Source organism: Nanorana parkeri, unplaced genomic scaffold, assembly GCF_000935625.1.
Source record: "Nanorana parkeri isolate BGI_ZX_2015 unplaced genomic scaffold, ASM93562v1 scaffold703, whole genome shotgun sequence".
Lineage (NCBI taxonomy): Eukaryota > Metazoa > Chordata > Amphibia > Anura > Dicroglossidae > Nanorana > Nanorana parkeri.
In genome coordinates this window covers 395,426-411,467 of record NW_017306971.1, presented here as the reverse complement: position 1 = coordinate 411,467, position 16,042 = coordinate 395,426, and the positions used below count along the sequence as shown (strand labels likewise).

At 40.4% G+C, this 16,042-nt stretch overlaps 1 protein-coding gene across 1 annotated transcript in view; it reads right to left on the bottom strand.

The window, feature by feature from the left end:
- The window catches only part of LOC108792938 (glutamate receptor ionotropic, kainate 2), a 542,451-nt gene that overhangs the window by 176,277 nt on the left and 350,132 nt on the right, over positions 1-16,042 (bottom strand). The gene's annotated exons all lie outside the window — the stretch shown is intronic.

The following is a 16,042-nucleotide window of genomic DNA, read 5'->3' as shown; positions in this document are numbered from 1 at the left end:
TTTATTTAGATGTACACAATTTGCAATATTCTTTTCATTGGGTACACCACATATATACACTTTTATTTTAGGATACAGTAAGGAACAAGTCGGAAATTAACAGTCCTACTGATTGGTGTGGTACACATGGCTAGAGCAAATCTGTTCTTCACACACACAGACAATATAAACTACAGTGTACGGAATTTAATTATGAACTGCTACTCTCCTTTAATGGACTGATATACAGAATGTCAATCCTATATGGCATACCATTACAAAGACTGATGCAGAGCTAAATCCCAATAAAAGAACATAGCATACCAAGGTTGATACCACAAGATTTATGATGATAAAATTAGGAATTACAGCTAGATATTTTTCCCAGTTTTTGCTGGTATAAGCTTTACTTAGTAATTCATGAATTACTAAACATACTGTCAACAGTTCAATGATAGTTCAGGTGCTACTGAATCTGATTGGAGTTCATGGGTCTAATGTTGTTTGTCATTTGTCTACAGTAGACTGAGTACATATTTTTAGTCAGTAGCAACTGTTCATGTCAACTAAAATATGGCAGTTACATTCTGAACAGTAAACAGTAGCAAAAAGCATCACCCATTATAACAGTTGATAGCTTTTCTGACAAGTTATAACCCTTCAGGTAGAAGTCAACATAAAATATAATGGCTGTAGCCTTTCAATGGAATAAAAGAAAAACACATTTTACTGAAAACTGTACTTTTAGGACCAAAACACAATTACTGAAAATTGCTGTTAAATAGTGAAAAACATATAGGTGTCACATGTGTCCAAACTAGCAAAAGGGAGAATAAAATAAATATAATAGTGTGGAGCAAAACAGCAATGTTTAAATATGGCATATACACCCACACATATAAATAATAAAAGCTGGCTGTCACAGATTACAACTCTAAACATTAAAGCAAATGTGTTCTGTTATTATACTATGTTTAGGCTTTTTTTCATTTTCATCAGTAATAACTAGGCCTAATTCTAAGATTAATTACCCAGAAGAATAGCTATTCCCATCAGTTTATGCATTATACTCACTAGTGGAGTTTTACATACACGTTAGTATTTATAGCATTGCAATTGATGAACTGCTGTGGATACACTGACACCCAAAGGTTTAAATGAATAATGCAACTTTTTCATTGGGTTATATTAAACATTCACATCTGTTTATAATATGCCTTTTTGCTTTACTTGATTTCTAATACAAATATTATCTCTATTATTATCATATGAGCGTCTCACTTCACAAAGCCAGAATAATTAACTTTATTGTAAAAAAAAGTTATTTTCAGCTAAGTCCACTGAGATTTTAAAATGATAGTTACCTTAGTTAAAACAAAGATCCTTATGCTTGCTGTAAAGCTTTCTGAATTGACTCAAAGTGTTACTTAAAATATCTTTACATATCTGAACAGTCTCCTGTCATATTTTTCATGTAGACACCCTTGCGAAAAGTTGCAGAGATTCATTGCTATTTTGATGTGCCTCATGGGTTGGAGCTACTTATAGGGCATTCATGTACTCTATAGCATCAATGTGTTCGCAAACCAGGCCACAACTGTGTTCTTACCATGTTTCTTTGTTGCACATGTAGATGTGCACATTAGCTGAAGTGTGTTTTCCATAAGGCAAATTAATTAACAAGTTTAGTTATTAGTATTATTATACAGGAATTATTTAGCGCTAAAAGTTTGTGCAGCGCTTTAAAATATAAGGAAGACAGTACAATCACAATACAATTCAAGACAAGATGGTAAGGAGGGCCCTGCCCCTGAGGGCTTACAATCTAAAAGGGAGGGGCCAGTGACACATGAGGAGGTAGCTGTGTGGGGATGAATTGTTTGAAAACGTGATGGTTGAGTGGTTTGGTTGAGGCGCAATAGGCTTCCCTGGAGAGATGAGTCTTAAGTAATCGCCTAAAGGCAGTCAGAGTGGGAGACAGATGGACATATTGGGGTAAAGAGTTCCAGAGGATTGGAGAGACTCTAGTGAAGTCCTGGAGGTGAGCATGGGAGGAGTTGACGAGGGAGCTGGAAAGCAGAAGGTCTTTTGAAGAGCGGAGGGGACGGTTAGGGTGCTACTTTGAGACCAGGTTTGAGATATAGCCGGGGGCAGAGTTGTGAATGGCTTTGTAAGTCATTGTTAATATTTTGAATGTTATCCTTTACGGCTATTGGAAGCCAGTGCAGGGATTGGCAGAGGGGGGGGGGGTGCTTAGTTTGCTAAGCAATGTGACAAACACAAATGGGATTTTCTCTGTTTTTGGGGCTATTTGACATTGTTAGCTACTCTGCATGCACATCAATCTGAACTGATATTGTTAAAGGTGACTGTAAAGAATAACTGAAAGTTAAAAAAACAGGTAGAGATACAATTGTGCATAAATTAGAGTGCACCTTTTAACCACAGCAATCACACATCCATGGCTTCATACACTGTTGCAAATGCAAACTGCCTTTTTCACTGCAAGATAAAAGTATTTTGTATTTTTTTAGCTGCTTCTTTTGTTTGGCCCAATGCATTTTTCAAGCCTTATTGAGAAATCATGGTGCTTATCACATCATCTCAATACCATCATGTATTATTAGTTCACCATCTGACATATCGGTCTGGAGTTTACCTTAGTGATATCTCCTTCACACACCCTACCAATATACCCCAGGTTCAATGGGTGCTGAAACAACTGGTGGATGGTGCCACATTATAGAGTTTGGAGGGTATGTTGTCTGCAGACCATTTAGCATCAGAATATAACTTTTCCTTTTGTCAGGCAAATGCCCCTTCATCAGGCACAGGGACAATTTGGCTGACGAAGGGACCCTAAGAGGTTCCGAAACATTGCATTTTATATCCAGCTGAAGGAATACCAATAAAAAATGATATTTTGATGCTGAATGGTGTGCATACAACATATCAGTGTGGATGTCACATCCCCAACTCAATCTTTCAAAAACTGAGCTCGTAATATCACCCATGTTGTCCCCCCCCCCACCCGTGATTTAATTGAGATCTATAAAACAATTATTAGTCCTTCCACACATGCTACGGTGCTAGATGTAATCATGCATTCTAACCTTCCCTTCAGACCTCACATCCAATCACTGACCAAATCTTTATCTCTGTAACATTTCCAATAATTGTCCCTATTTAACAAATGACTCCACGAAGCTACTAACTCACTCTCTAGCTATATCTTGCCACAACTACTGCAATTCCCTTCTCATTGGCCTACCTCTACATAGGCTATCCCACCTTCAGTTTACCATGGCTATCCCACCTCCACCTCACCAACTGATCAGCGGCTGCCACCACTCTCTGCAAATCCCTCCACTGGCTTCCAGTTGTGCAACACATAAAATTTGAAAAACTAACAACAGCACACAAAGCCATCCACAACTCTGCCCCTGGCTACATCTCCAACCTAATTTCAGAATATCACCCAAACCATTTTCTATGCCCCTCCCAAGCCCTCCTTTTCTTTACCTCCCTCATCACCTCCTTTCATGCTCACCTCCATGTCTTCTCCCAAGCCTCTCTGCTTTTAGGTGATCCCTGAAAACTCACCTATTCAGGGAAGCCTTATCCACCACTTCTTAATAAGTGTACATCTACTCATTCAATCAGCTCATCCCTCACAGTTATTACCTTCTGTATCACTTGCCCCCCTTATAGATTGTAAGTTCTCATGAGCATGGTCCTAGTAATCTTTTTGTATGGATGTATGGAATGTTTTTTGTAACTGAATTGTCTCCCCCCATTTTTTAAAGCACTTGGCAATATATAAAACCTGTTTAATAATAATTATATTCATAATAATAATAATACTTTATAATATATAATATGTGAGAATATGTGAGACATATTCTCACATATTAAGCTCATCTTATCACATACAAGGCACAAAAATTTTGATGTGCAATGCACACTTAAATAGGGGCCAAAATATATGCAATGCACATGACGGTACACTTCAGCATATAAGTTAGGGGTTGGTTATGCTGGGTGTATGGATATATAGGTGCTCATGCTGACTTTCAAATGTGGTTGTTGCCTGCTTTTGTGAATTTCCTTTTCGTATAGGCCCAGTTTGTGTAATGAAATAGTTGAAGGGTCATTGGGAGCATACGCCTCCTGCCCCGCATTTATAACATTCAGATAGCAAGTGAGCAAGATTAAGCATCTATACATTGTCAGACCGCACTTGGTATTATAGCGCAAGATTTACCATCCTTTGTGATGTAAAACACCAGCTGACATTCACCAGGCTACCGAAAGGCTAGCAATACTAGGTGATGTATCCCTGGCTGGTTTGTTAACAAACAGAAGCAAGCCAGGGATGCTACCACCACTAAACAACAGATACATTAAGACAAGACATTAAGCTTTTAAATGACTACCTCATACTGCTCCTCTCGGTTTTAAGGCATCCCCCATGCATGTTATATGAAGGCTCCATGTATTTTAAATATTGTCCTTTAAGTCAGGGGTAGCCAAATGCTGGTCCTCCAGCTGTGGTGAAACTACAAATCCTGTGATGCATTGCAACATTCTCACAGCCACAGACATGACTCCCGGAGAGAGATGCATCATGGGATTTGTAGTTTCACCACAGCTGGAGGACCAGCGTTTGGCTACCCCTGCTTTAAGCCACATTTAAAGACTCTCAGCTTTCCCCTCTGAATAATATCAATAAAAAATGTTTGCCTTGGTTCATGTTTCCTATGGCAGTGCCCAGCTACCAGTGCACTTTTCGAACAATGGCTTGTAAATTAGCCTGGAAAACAGGCAACAAAATAGCAAGATTCAGCTTCCATAGACTTTAATTGGGTTCTGCATTATGTTCATGGTTCATGGACTTCCTGACAAGTTTGCAGAGTTTGTTAGCAAAACTGAAGCTCTCCTAAAAAAACTTAAAAAAAACAGAAGTTGCTTGCTGCCACCAACGTTTAAATACTTGTTGCAAGCACCATTTTAAAAATGTTCACTGATAGTATCAACCTCATACTCAGTGCTGCACAAGGCACTGCCTTTAAAGAATCCACTGGGCTTCCAGTAACACCTGTCACAACTATAGTGGAGAGTTTTATAAGTACAGAGAAATTGAGAATCAGTTTTAGGCATGTTGCATTTTGACATTGACCTAAATGGCAAAATGAAAAGCAAGTCTAGGGATGAGTGAATCTGAAACCGTTTCACCAATCCTACACAAAGTTCTAAGTTGCTAACTTTAAAACAATATAGGGAACACATCTTGTTATTTAATTCTGACCATTTTAGGGCTGATAACTATACTATTGTCAAACAAAGGCATGGTTGACATTTACTGAAGCATCTCTTCCTATCTCCCGGCACAGAATTGTCAGTACTATCTAGGAGCTCCAACATACACTGACAATATGTCTGCTGTGAGGCCACCCTTTTATATAAATCTGCAAAGTTTATGGACAAAAGTTTGCAATTTGCAAAAGTAATGAATTTCAGAGATTGTCTGGAGCATGGGGGGCCACCACGCAAAAACCTTGGTGGGCAGAAATTAAATATGGCTCTGGTAAAGAAGACTGGGAAAATAAAGACATTGCAAAGTTGATATGAGGAATATTAAGTAATGAAATAATATGTTTGAGTTATATAGCTGCCTACAAAAGACCTCTTCTGTGGACAACAAACATTTATGAGATAACGAGGCTGATTTCCCAAAGACAGTCATGCTGTTCATTCTGCAAAAGGAATTTGTACTTCACAAAGGAATTTTCCCATAGCTTAGTGAATGTGGTGAAAATTCACATTGCAAAGAATATTCAATAAACAGCAAAAACAATAAAAAATGTACCTCTGCTTGCACGTGATTGGATGATAAAAGTCTGCAGAGCTTTACCTCATTCACAAAACTAAGGTAAAATTCCCTTGCAAAGTGAAGGTACTCCAGCAAGTCTAAATTCTAAGTTAGTCCAGCTCAAGATCAGTCAAAATTTGAATAAAACATGTCATATCTCTAATAGTAGTAGAGTACTGTATAGTGTTAGCCATAGAAAGTTTGGAGTTTAAGTGATAACTTTTTTTGGCTGTAAGCTTACGGGATTTTTTAGATCCCTTCATTAGGTGTTATACATTTCGCAAATATACCGTACATTTCCTATCTCATGTCTCTGATATAAAAACTCTGAATTTTATCTCAAGGTTATAACTTATTGGGCCTTCCTTGATTACTACATTTTAAAATAACATGAATTAAACCATGTCCTGTAATGTCAAGTAAAGTCAAATTAACTTTTACTTTTACATTTACTTCAAACACATACAGGGTTATTCACACAGCTGCCTCACCGACCCAAAGGGAAGTGAGCTGAACGCTGTTCGGCTATTCACTTCAGGCTTGTACAGCTGATTTCAGCTGTACATCGGCTTGCTTCGACTGACTTCAGGTCGACTGAACATGCTCTGCATGTTCGGCCGACCCGAAGTCCAGAAGGAGTTCCACTCAACATCTGGATCGGCTGGGCCGAACCTCCGGCAGGCTACTCGCTGCCGTTCGGCCTATTCTCATATATATTCTCGCCGAACGACAGGAGGTGAATAGCCGAATGCCGCTGAGCGGCATTCGGCTCCACTATTCTGCTTCATACCTCGGTGGTATCGGGGACGCTGAACTGTTATTGCAACTGGCCGGAGCCAGCCGTGAGATAACAGCTGCCTCCGTCCAGCTCTCAGTTGCGTTGGCTTTCACCTCGGCTCAGTCGAGCCGAAGCATACTTCGGCCAACTTCGGAAGCTGTGTGAGCTATAGTGAATAGCCGGTACAGCAGCCTTTCGGTTCTACTGAACCAAAGAGCTCTGGAGGCCGAATCTAGCCGAAGGATCAGCCGCAGCTATGATTGCTGACTTATTATGTATGAGAGTTCTGAGATACTGGACTTCATTTACCAGAGTGTAGAGTGAGAGGAATTGAACCTTTATTCAGTTTAATTATCCAATAATTAAAGGAATTTTATTTGGAGTTATGGAAATTTATGTCAGAAATAATGGGACCTTTTTATAAAGACCTGAAACGCAGTGGTTTGTTTATGAAAGTCAGAAATTCAGTGCCCATTATATTAAAAAATAAAAACAAACAAAAGAAACAATAGTAAACTACTGAAGCATCAATTAAAACTAAAATACAATTCTCAGGCTCCCCAACTAAGACTGGTGCATTAAGATTATGGGTTCTATTCACTAAGCTGCCGTAGGCCGCCGAGTGACTAACCACCCGAAGCGAAGTGAGACGAATGCTGTTTGGCTATTCACTTCAGGCTGGTATGGCTGATTCCAGCCGTATATCGGCTGAAATCAGCCGTACATCGGGTGGCTTCGGCTGGCTTCGGGTTGGCCCAACATGCTCAGCATGTTCGGCTGACCCGAAGTGCAGAAGGATTTCGACTCAGCCAATCCAGATGTTCGAACCTCCGGCAGGCTAATCGCTGCTGTTCGGCCTATTCTCAGTAGTAAAAAATAAAATAGAAACCGATTGGGTGGAGCTAGCAGTGACAGCTAGCTCCGCCCAACTGTTTTCTATTGGCCGGAGCTGTTGGCTGCCGTCCGAATAAAAAAAATTGCCATAGGAATGCATAGCTAGATTCCTATTGGCTATTTCACTTTGCAATAGCCAATAGCAAACTAGCTATTGCACCCGCCCTCTGCTGCTGTCAATCACTAGAGGGGACCTGATGGAGAACTTAAGGTACCCTCTGCTGATTGACAGCAGCAGTGGGTGGGTGCAATAGCTAGTTTGCTATTGGCTATTGCAAATTGAAATAGCCAATAGGAATCTAACTGTGCATTCCTATGGTGATTTTTTTTATTCTGACAGTTGCCAACGGCTCCGATGTCAGAAGAAGAAGAAAAAACCGAGCAGGGAAAAGTTTACTCTGCTCAATCGAGCAGAATAAACCTTTTTGGGAAAAAGTGTTTCTCTCCCGGGTGGCCGGGAGCCGCTATCTAATAGCGGGAGACTCCCGGTGCGCCCGGGAGAGTTGGGCTGTCTGGAGATCAGTGTCCCTGGTTACCTGGTAACCAGGGACGCTGATCTGTCTGTGCAAGTGGCCGGAGGCAGCCGTGAGATGTCGGCTGGCTCCGCCCAGCAGTAAGTAGCAGGCTGTCGGCCGTCCAATGGCTTCGGCTTTCACCTCGGCTCAGTCGAGCCAAAGCATATGCCTTCGGCTCGAATGAGCCGCTTGGCCGACTTTGGGAGCTGTACGGGCTATAGTGGGTAGCCCGTACAGTAGTCCTTCGGTTCTACTGAACCGAAGGGGTCCTGGGGCCGAAGCTAGCCGAAGGATCAGCCAAAGCTATGGCTAGATCCTTCGGCAGCTTAGTGAATAGACCCCTATGTGTTGGCACTCTTACTATGAGGAACATGAGAATGCCAGCTTGAGTACATAGTGTGTTTAGCAAGTATTATTTTATTCATTTAAGGGACAAGAAAATGACAAGTAAAAATATAATAAGCAGTGTTATTTCTGTTTAGATCAGATAAGTAGTGCCAAGCTTGACCTAGAATTCAACCACTGAAAAATAATGGATGGTGTAAAAAGAGATTAGAAACATGAATTTCACTATGTCACAGTGATGAAAGCAGTTAAAAATTCAAAATAAAATTTCACATCTTTGTTTTTAATAGGTAAAAAAGTTTAAATAAAAAAGAAAAAATCAATAAACTGTGAAATCTCTATTTCACATCTTTATAAATCGACCTCATTATCTTCTGGCATATTACATCTGAGATATTATCCAATAGTTATTTTTCTGGTTTGCCTCAGGGCTCTTCGATTACTGTCAGTTACTATAACAATACAGTTTAAAAATCCTGCACTAATGAAAATGTGCATGCTTAATTTGCTCAATCTGGAGCATTTCATGTTTTAACTTCTTCTTTCTAGCCAGGGTAAATAAAAATGCCCGCCATGGGATTCAGCACAGCAAATTTGCTTAACTTCACTACCTCAATTTTGGTATACACTCTAATTGAAGTGAAGGGTCATAGTATAAGTCACAGTATAAAACCAATCCAGCAAATAAGAGATAACAAGTCAGCACTCTAGCAAAGGTATCCAGATCCAATCCAAACTTTACAGAAGCAGCAAGAGATGCATAAAAATAACTGGACTGGTGAAAGAATAAATTGTATATCTTGCTTGAGTAGAGTTTGGATTTCATTCAGATACTTTTTATAAGAGTGCAGACATGCTATCTTACTACAAAGGCTTTCCACATTTGGGAAAGTGCTTCTCACAGGGACATGGAACACTTTTATATGAACAGCAAGCGAGATGTAATTTACAACTTTAATCCACTACATAGGGGTCTATTCACTAAGCTGCCGTAGGCAGCCGAGTGAAAGACCGACCTGAAGTGAACTGAGCCGAACGCTGTTCGGGTATTCACTTCAGGCTGGTACGGCTGAAATCAGCTGTACATCGGGTGGCTTCACGTGGCTTCGGGCCGACCGAACATGCTCAGCATGTTCGGCCGACCCGAAGTGCAGGAGGAGTTCGACTCAGCCGATCCAACATCTGGATCGGCTAAGCCGAACCTCCGGCAGGTTACTCGCTGCTGTTAGGTCTATTCTTATACTGTAGATGCCGAACAGCAGTGAGTGAATAGCCGAATGCCGATGAGCGGCATTCGGCTCGGCTTTTCTGCTCGGCCCCTCAGAGGGAGCCGGGAGCCTGTACAGCAGCCCTTTGGTTATACTGGACCGAAGGGGTCCTAAGGCCGAAGCTAGCCGAAGGATCGGCCGAAGCTACGGCTAAATCCTTCGGCTGCTTCGTGAATAGACCCGATAGTCTTTTCCCCCAAGGAATGTCTATCAAGGATGACAGCTGAAGTTATATAATGCCTGAGGGCATCTTATTGAAAGCTAGAATCTGACTGAAAGCTATGGGTTTCATTTCTTTAATGTTTGTATATAAATATGCTGTATAGATCAGTGTCCCTGGTTACCTGGTAACCAGGGACGCTGATCTGTCTGTGCAAGTGGCCGGAGGCAGCCGTGAGATGTCGGCTGGCTCCGCCCAGCAGTAAGTAGCAGGCTGTCGGCCGTCCAATGGCTTCGGCTTTCACCTCGGCTCAGTCGAGCCAAAGCATATGCCTTCGGCTCGAATGAGCCGCTTGGCCGACTTTGGGAGCTGTACGGGCTATAGTGGGTAGCCCGTACAGTAGTCCTTCGGTTCTACTGAACCGAAGGGGTCCTGGGGCCGAAGCTAGCCGAAGGATCAGCCAAAGCTATGGCTAGATCCTTCGGCAGCTTAGTGAATAGACCCCTATGTGTTGGCACTCTTACTATGAGGAACATGAGAATGCCAGCTTGAGTACATAGTGTGTTTAGCAAGTATTATTTTATTCATTTAAGGGACAAGAAAATGACAAGTAAAAATATAATAAGCAGTGTTATTTCTGTTTAGATCAGATAAGTAGTGCCAAGCTTGACCTAGAATTCAACCACTGAAAAATAATGGATGGTGTAAAAAGAGATTAGAAACATGAATTTCACTATGTCACAGTGATGAAAGCAGTTAAAAATTCAAAATAAAATTTCACATCTTTGTTTTTAATAGGTAAAAAAGTTTAAATAAAAAAGAAAAAATCAATAAACTGTGAAATCTCTATTTCACATCTTTATAAATCGACCTCATTATCTTCTGGCATATTACATCTGAGATATTATCCAATAGTTATTTTTCTGGTTTGCCTCAGGGCTCTTCGATTACTGTCAGTTACTATAACAATACAGTTTAAAAATCCTGCACTAATGAAAATGTGCATGCTTAATTTGCTCAATCTGGAGCATTTCATGTTTTAACTTCTTCTTTCTAGCCAGGGTAAATAAAAATGCCCGCCATGGGATTCAGCACAGCAAATTTGCTTAACTTCACTACCTCAATTTTGGTATACACTCTAATTGAAGTGAAGGGTCATAGTATAAGTCACAGTATAAAACCAATCCAGCAAATAAGAGATAACAAGTCAGCACTCTAGCAAAGGTATCCAGATCCAATCCAAACTTTACAGAAGCAGCAAGAGATGCATAAAAATAACTGGACTGGTGAAAGAATAAATTGTATATCTTGCTTGAGTAGAGTTTGGATTTCATTCAGATACTTTTTATAAGAGTGCAGACATGCTATCTTACTACAAAGGCTTTCCACATTTGGGAAAGTGCTTCTCACAGGGACATGGAACACTTTTATATGAACAGCAAGCGAGATGTAATTTACAACTTTAATCCACTACATAGGGGTCTATTCACTAAGCTGCCGTAGGCAGCCGAGTGAAAGACCGACCTGAAGTGAACTGAGCCGAACGCTGTTCGGGTATTCACTTCAGGCTGGTACGGCTGAAATCAGCTGTACATCGGGTGGCTTCACGTGGCTTCGGGCCGACCGAACATGCTCAGCATGTTCGGCCGACCCGAAGTGCAGGAGGAGTTCGACTCAGCCGATCCAACATCTGGATCGGCTAAGCCGAACCTCCGGCAGGTTACTCGCTGCTGTTAGGTCTATTCTTATACTGTAGATGCCGAACAGCAGTGAGTGAATAGCCGAATGCCGATGAGCGGCATTCGGCTCGGCTTTTCTGCTCGGCCCCTCAGAGGGAGCCGGGAGCCTGTACAGCAGCCCTTTGGTTATACTGGACCGAAGGGGTCCTAAGGCCGAAGCTAGCCGAAGGATCGGCCGAAGCTACGGCTAAATCCTTCGGCTGCTTCGTGAATAGACCCGATAGTCTTTTCCCCCAAGGAATGTCTATCAAGGATGACAGCTGAAGTTATATAATGCCTGAGGGCATCTTATTGAAAGCTAGAATCTGACTGAAAGCTATGGGTTTCATTTCTTTAATGTTTGTATATAAATATGCTGTACATTATAATAATCAAATAGCAATCTAGTGATCCATTCAATGGTGGGAAAGAAGTGGGTTGGCAAATTAAGAACTATTACAGGTGAGATGGTAGAACACAAAGCAGATTAAGATATTTCCAAATGCAAACTCAAAACCTGTATATCATAGAGAATGTTGTTTCAACATAATAAAACATAACTAAACTCAAAAACAAAAATGTAATATATTGCACTTTACTAGGCTTAGATGTGGTGTATGCATCAGTTTTAATTTCTAAAGATGTTTTCAGATCACAAGTATATAAAATACCTGTTGATCTCACCTGTAATGCAGGGTCCTTGTAACTTCCTGTAAGCTGAACTGGAAGCATAAAACAACATTACCTTTCTTTTAAAAACTACTCATCTTCCCAAACTCTATGTAATGAGGAAGAACAAAGAGAGACATGTCCGGGGTTCTAGGGACAGGACGTGTGTTATTTTCAGGATTACAAGAGAAAATAAAGGAAAACAAAACAAAAAAGGAAAAAGATAACGCCCTCACATCTAAGGTATGACAAGTTACAATACATTGCATTTTTTATTTTGGGTTTGGATATGCTTTAATTTGTAGTGTGTGGCTATCAAAACCTAAAAGATTACTAAGTGTATTATTAGATGTAATCATTACAAAGCAGTACTAATATGAACTGATGCACTAAACAGCACTGAATGAGTGTATAACAAGCACACAGGCTGAAAACACAAAGCAAATTATACATGGAATGAAGTAAAAGATCCTTATGATATAACTGCAAATATATGAAATATTTCTGCTTGCATATAGATGCATTCATATTGAATTAATGGATTTGGGGTTTTTCTGTTCTTTCTTTCTTCTTTTTTGTTATTTCTGTGTTATAGTCCTGTACACATCAACATTGAAGATGTATATTGTATTATGAATCTACTGGTTGCTATAGTGAATCATTTAAATAAAATGTTTGCTTGCAATTAGACATCTGCAGTCAAAGGAACAGAGGCCAAATGTGTAGTCTAGCTGCCAAAATTACAGTGCATTCCTTAACAGGACAATAGGGGAGAAAGGGAAATTCTAATTATAAGATATGCTTAATTCTATAGTTGAAAGCCCATGAAAAACATGCACTCTTAATACATTTAATTGCTTGCTGCTAACACAGAGTTATCACATGCAGAAGCTTCTAAAATAGTAGTTCATGTTTCCATCCTCTTCCACACTGGGAATTAGCTTGCTGTGGTCTATTAGCATGCTTGCAGTGTACCACTACAAGCATAATGCACTCTAATAAATGGCTGTACAGGGGTTCCAGAACAAGTAGTGGTACTGTTTCTCAATAAATCCAAGTACACTTTTTAACTTCAAAGATAAATATGTTTATAGCATGACTGAACAGTATATATGGAAAATCATTACACTCCCTGCCCCTCTCTCTTTCTTACAAATGTAAGATTTTAAATTGTATTTTTGTATATATTTAGATTTTTTTTCAAATAGGGAAGTATAGCTTACATTAAATTAATCACTATGAGAAATAAAGTAGTGTGATCATGGACAACTTTAAGTAGTGTTATATTTATTTCTAAAATGCCACACCAGAGTATATATTTTTTTATTACAAAAAATAAAATATACTATATGTATGATGTCTTTAGGTTGTGAGAGTCCAAATCTATGTGTTCTCCCCATCAACAGAACAAAAGAAAAACATTGTTTAGATGCTGGCTGATGTGCACTTAAACTGAAGTCAATTTTTTTTATAGTTTTTTAATTTTTTACTTTTTTTGAATAGAGTGGAGAGGGATTAGGTTTTTATTGCTCTCTGTGACCGAACATTAAAGAGATTCACCCTCCATATTTGTCATAGTGATGGATAATCTTCCATTAGACACACTAGTTTTGATGACCCTGATGGCCACCAGAGATTTCTGTCTCCTTGCAGGGATTTCCCTTAAGGGTATGCTCCTTAATGTCAACACATATAGCAAAAAAACAGGGATTATAACCCTCCCTTACTATATTGAAAACTAAAAAAGGTATTGGTTTCAGTTCTACTTTAATGCACATGTATGTGTTTGCATTTTGGATGTTGTTTAGATTTCCTTTTGAGAGATTGTGAAGGATCTAATTTAACTGACATCAAATGTAAAATTCAAGGACCCAAATTAAAACATGCTTTAATTTTCCTGTCTCCTGTCTGGTATGTTTATCATGCATTAACCACTTGCCAGCTACAATATGTAGATCACCATTCCTTTGCATGATGCCTCCTATGTAAAGGGAATGTTAATTTACATTCCCCTTTTGACAGTAAGCAGCCCAAACAGTGTTCTGTGTTTACATTGCATACCCAACCTTACGCTAGAAAAAAACTAAGGGGGTTATTCACAAAAGAGCCAAAGGATCCAGCCAAAGCTTCGGCTGATCCTTTAGCTCGCTTCGGCCGCCTAAGCCCTTCGGTTCAGTCGAATCAAAGGGCTGCTGCATATGCTTTGGCTCAGCTGAGCCGTAGCTACAGGCGAAGCATGGAAGCCAACTGTTCTCTTCACGGCTCGCTCTGCCCAGTTGTAATGAAAGATCAGCTTCCCCAAATGACCTGGGGATGCTGATCTGTCATTAAACAACAACTGAGTGGAGTCGGCCGTAACATCACAGCAGGCTCCGCCCAGTTGTTGTCTTTCAATGACAGCCCAGCATCCTCGAGGACACTGGCCTGTCATTACAGGTAAACAGTTTGGTGGAGCTAGGGGTGAGTTAACCATTAGCTCCACCCAATTGTTTATGTTTTGTCAGCCTCCGTCAATATGCCATTATGTAGCGGGAGTTTGTCGCGAGCGGATGGGTCGGTGGGCTTTTTTAATTATTGTTTCTATTTATTTTTTCTTGTTTTATTTTTTGAGTCGTCGTGGACAACGCTGGACGCTGTGATTGACCTTAGTATTACATCGCTGGTGTCTTAGTATTACATCGCTGGATCAATTTTTTGCTTTTTTTTCAAATAAAGGATTTTTTTTAACCCTTTCGCTGCCTCCCTTTTGAAATAGAAAAAGAAATTGAGGACATAAGTCCTCAATTTCTTTTTCTGCAGCCCCAGCACTCAATGAATGAGAAGCCTCAGTACAGAGGCTTCTCATTCATTCACAAACTAATGATAGTAAAAATATTTTACTATCATTAGTTTCTGAATGGGGAGGAGCCTCTGTAGTGAGTGCTAGTCCCCATTCATAAATTCTTCAATGAACAGGCTGTGATGTAAATCGCAGCCTGTTCATTCATAACTGGGGACACATAGTACTATGTGTCCCCAGTTATTTACAAACACCGGAGTGATCAGACGATCACTCCGGTGTTTGCTCTGCACAGAGGGATCGTTAAATATCATTGATATTTAACGATCCCCCGCTCGGTCACGCTACACATCTGTCTGCCCCTTTATTAAAGGAGTACCCAAACGTGAATAAGCTCCCCTGCCCGCACCCCCACAACCAACACCCCAGGGCTTGTGGGGGTGCGGGCATGGGGGACAAGGTGCTTCTCCAGGGGCAAACCTTGAAAAGCACCTTCCCAGTGCCGAGGACATGTGGCCTGGTATGGTGGGGGGCGAACAAGCCCTTTGTGGTCTGTGTTCAGATCAAGAATCTGGAAATTTGGGGGGACCTTAAAATTTCCACCAGACCTTAAGGGCTTGGTATGACTTTGGTGTGTACCCCACCAAATGTAAAACATTTTTTTAACTTGGTGTCCCTCCTAAAGGGTCTGCTATGACTTTTGGGGGAACCCTAGGGGTCTGGTATGGTTTGGGACGGGGACCCCACAATGTTTTTTTTCTTTTCTTAAAAATGTTTTCATTTTCTTAACTTCTTTTAATTTTCATATTTTTTTTACAACTATTTAAATAATTTTTTACATTTGTTTACATTTCTCTCTCTTCTGCTCGCTACCTTGGAGGTAGCGAGCACAATAGCCGAGCCGAATGCCGCTCGGCGGCATTCAGCTATTTACTCACTGCCATTCGGCCCCTATAAGAATAGGGGCGAAAGACAGCGAGTGAGCTGCTGGAGCTTCGGCTTAGCCGATCCAGATGAGTCGAACTCCTGATTTATGTCTTGCACATGATTGTGTGTTTAATGTGA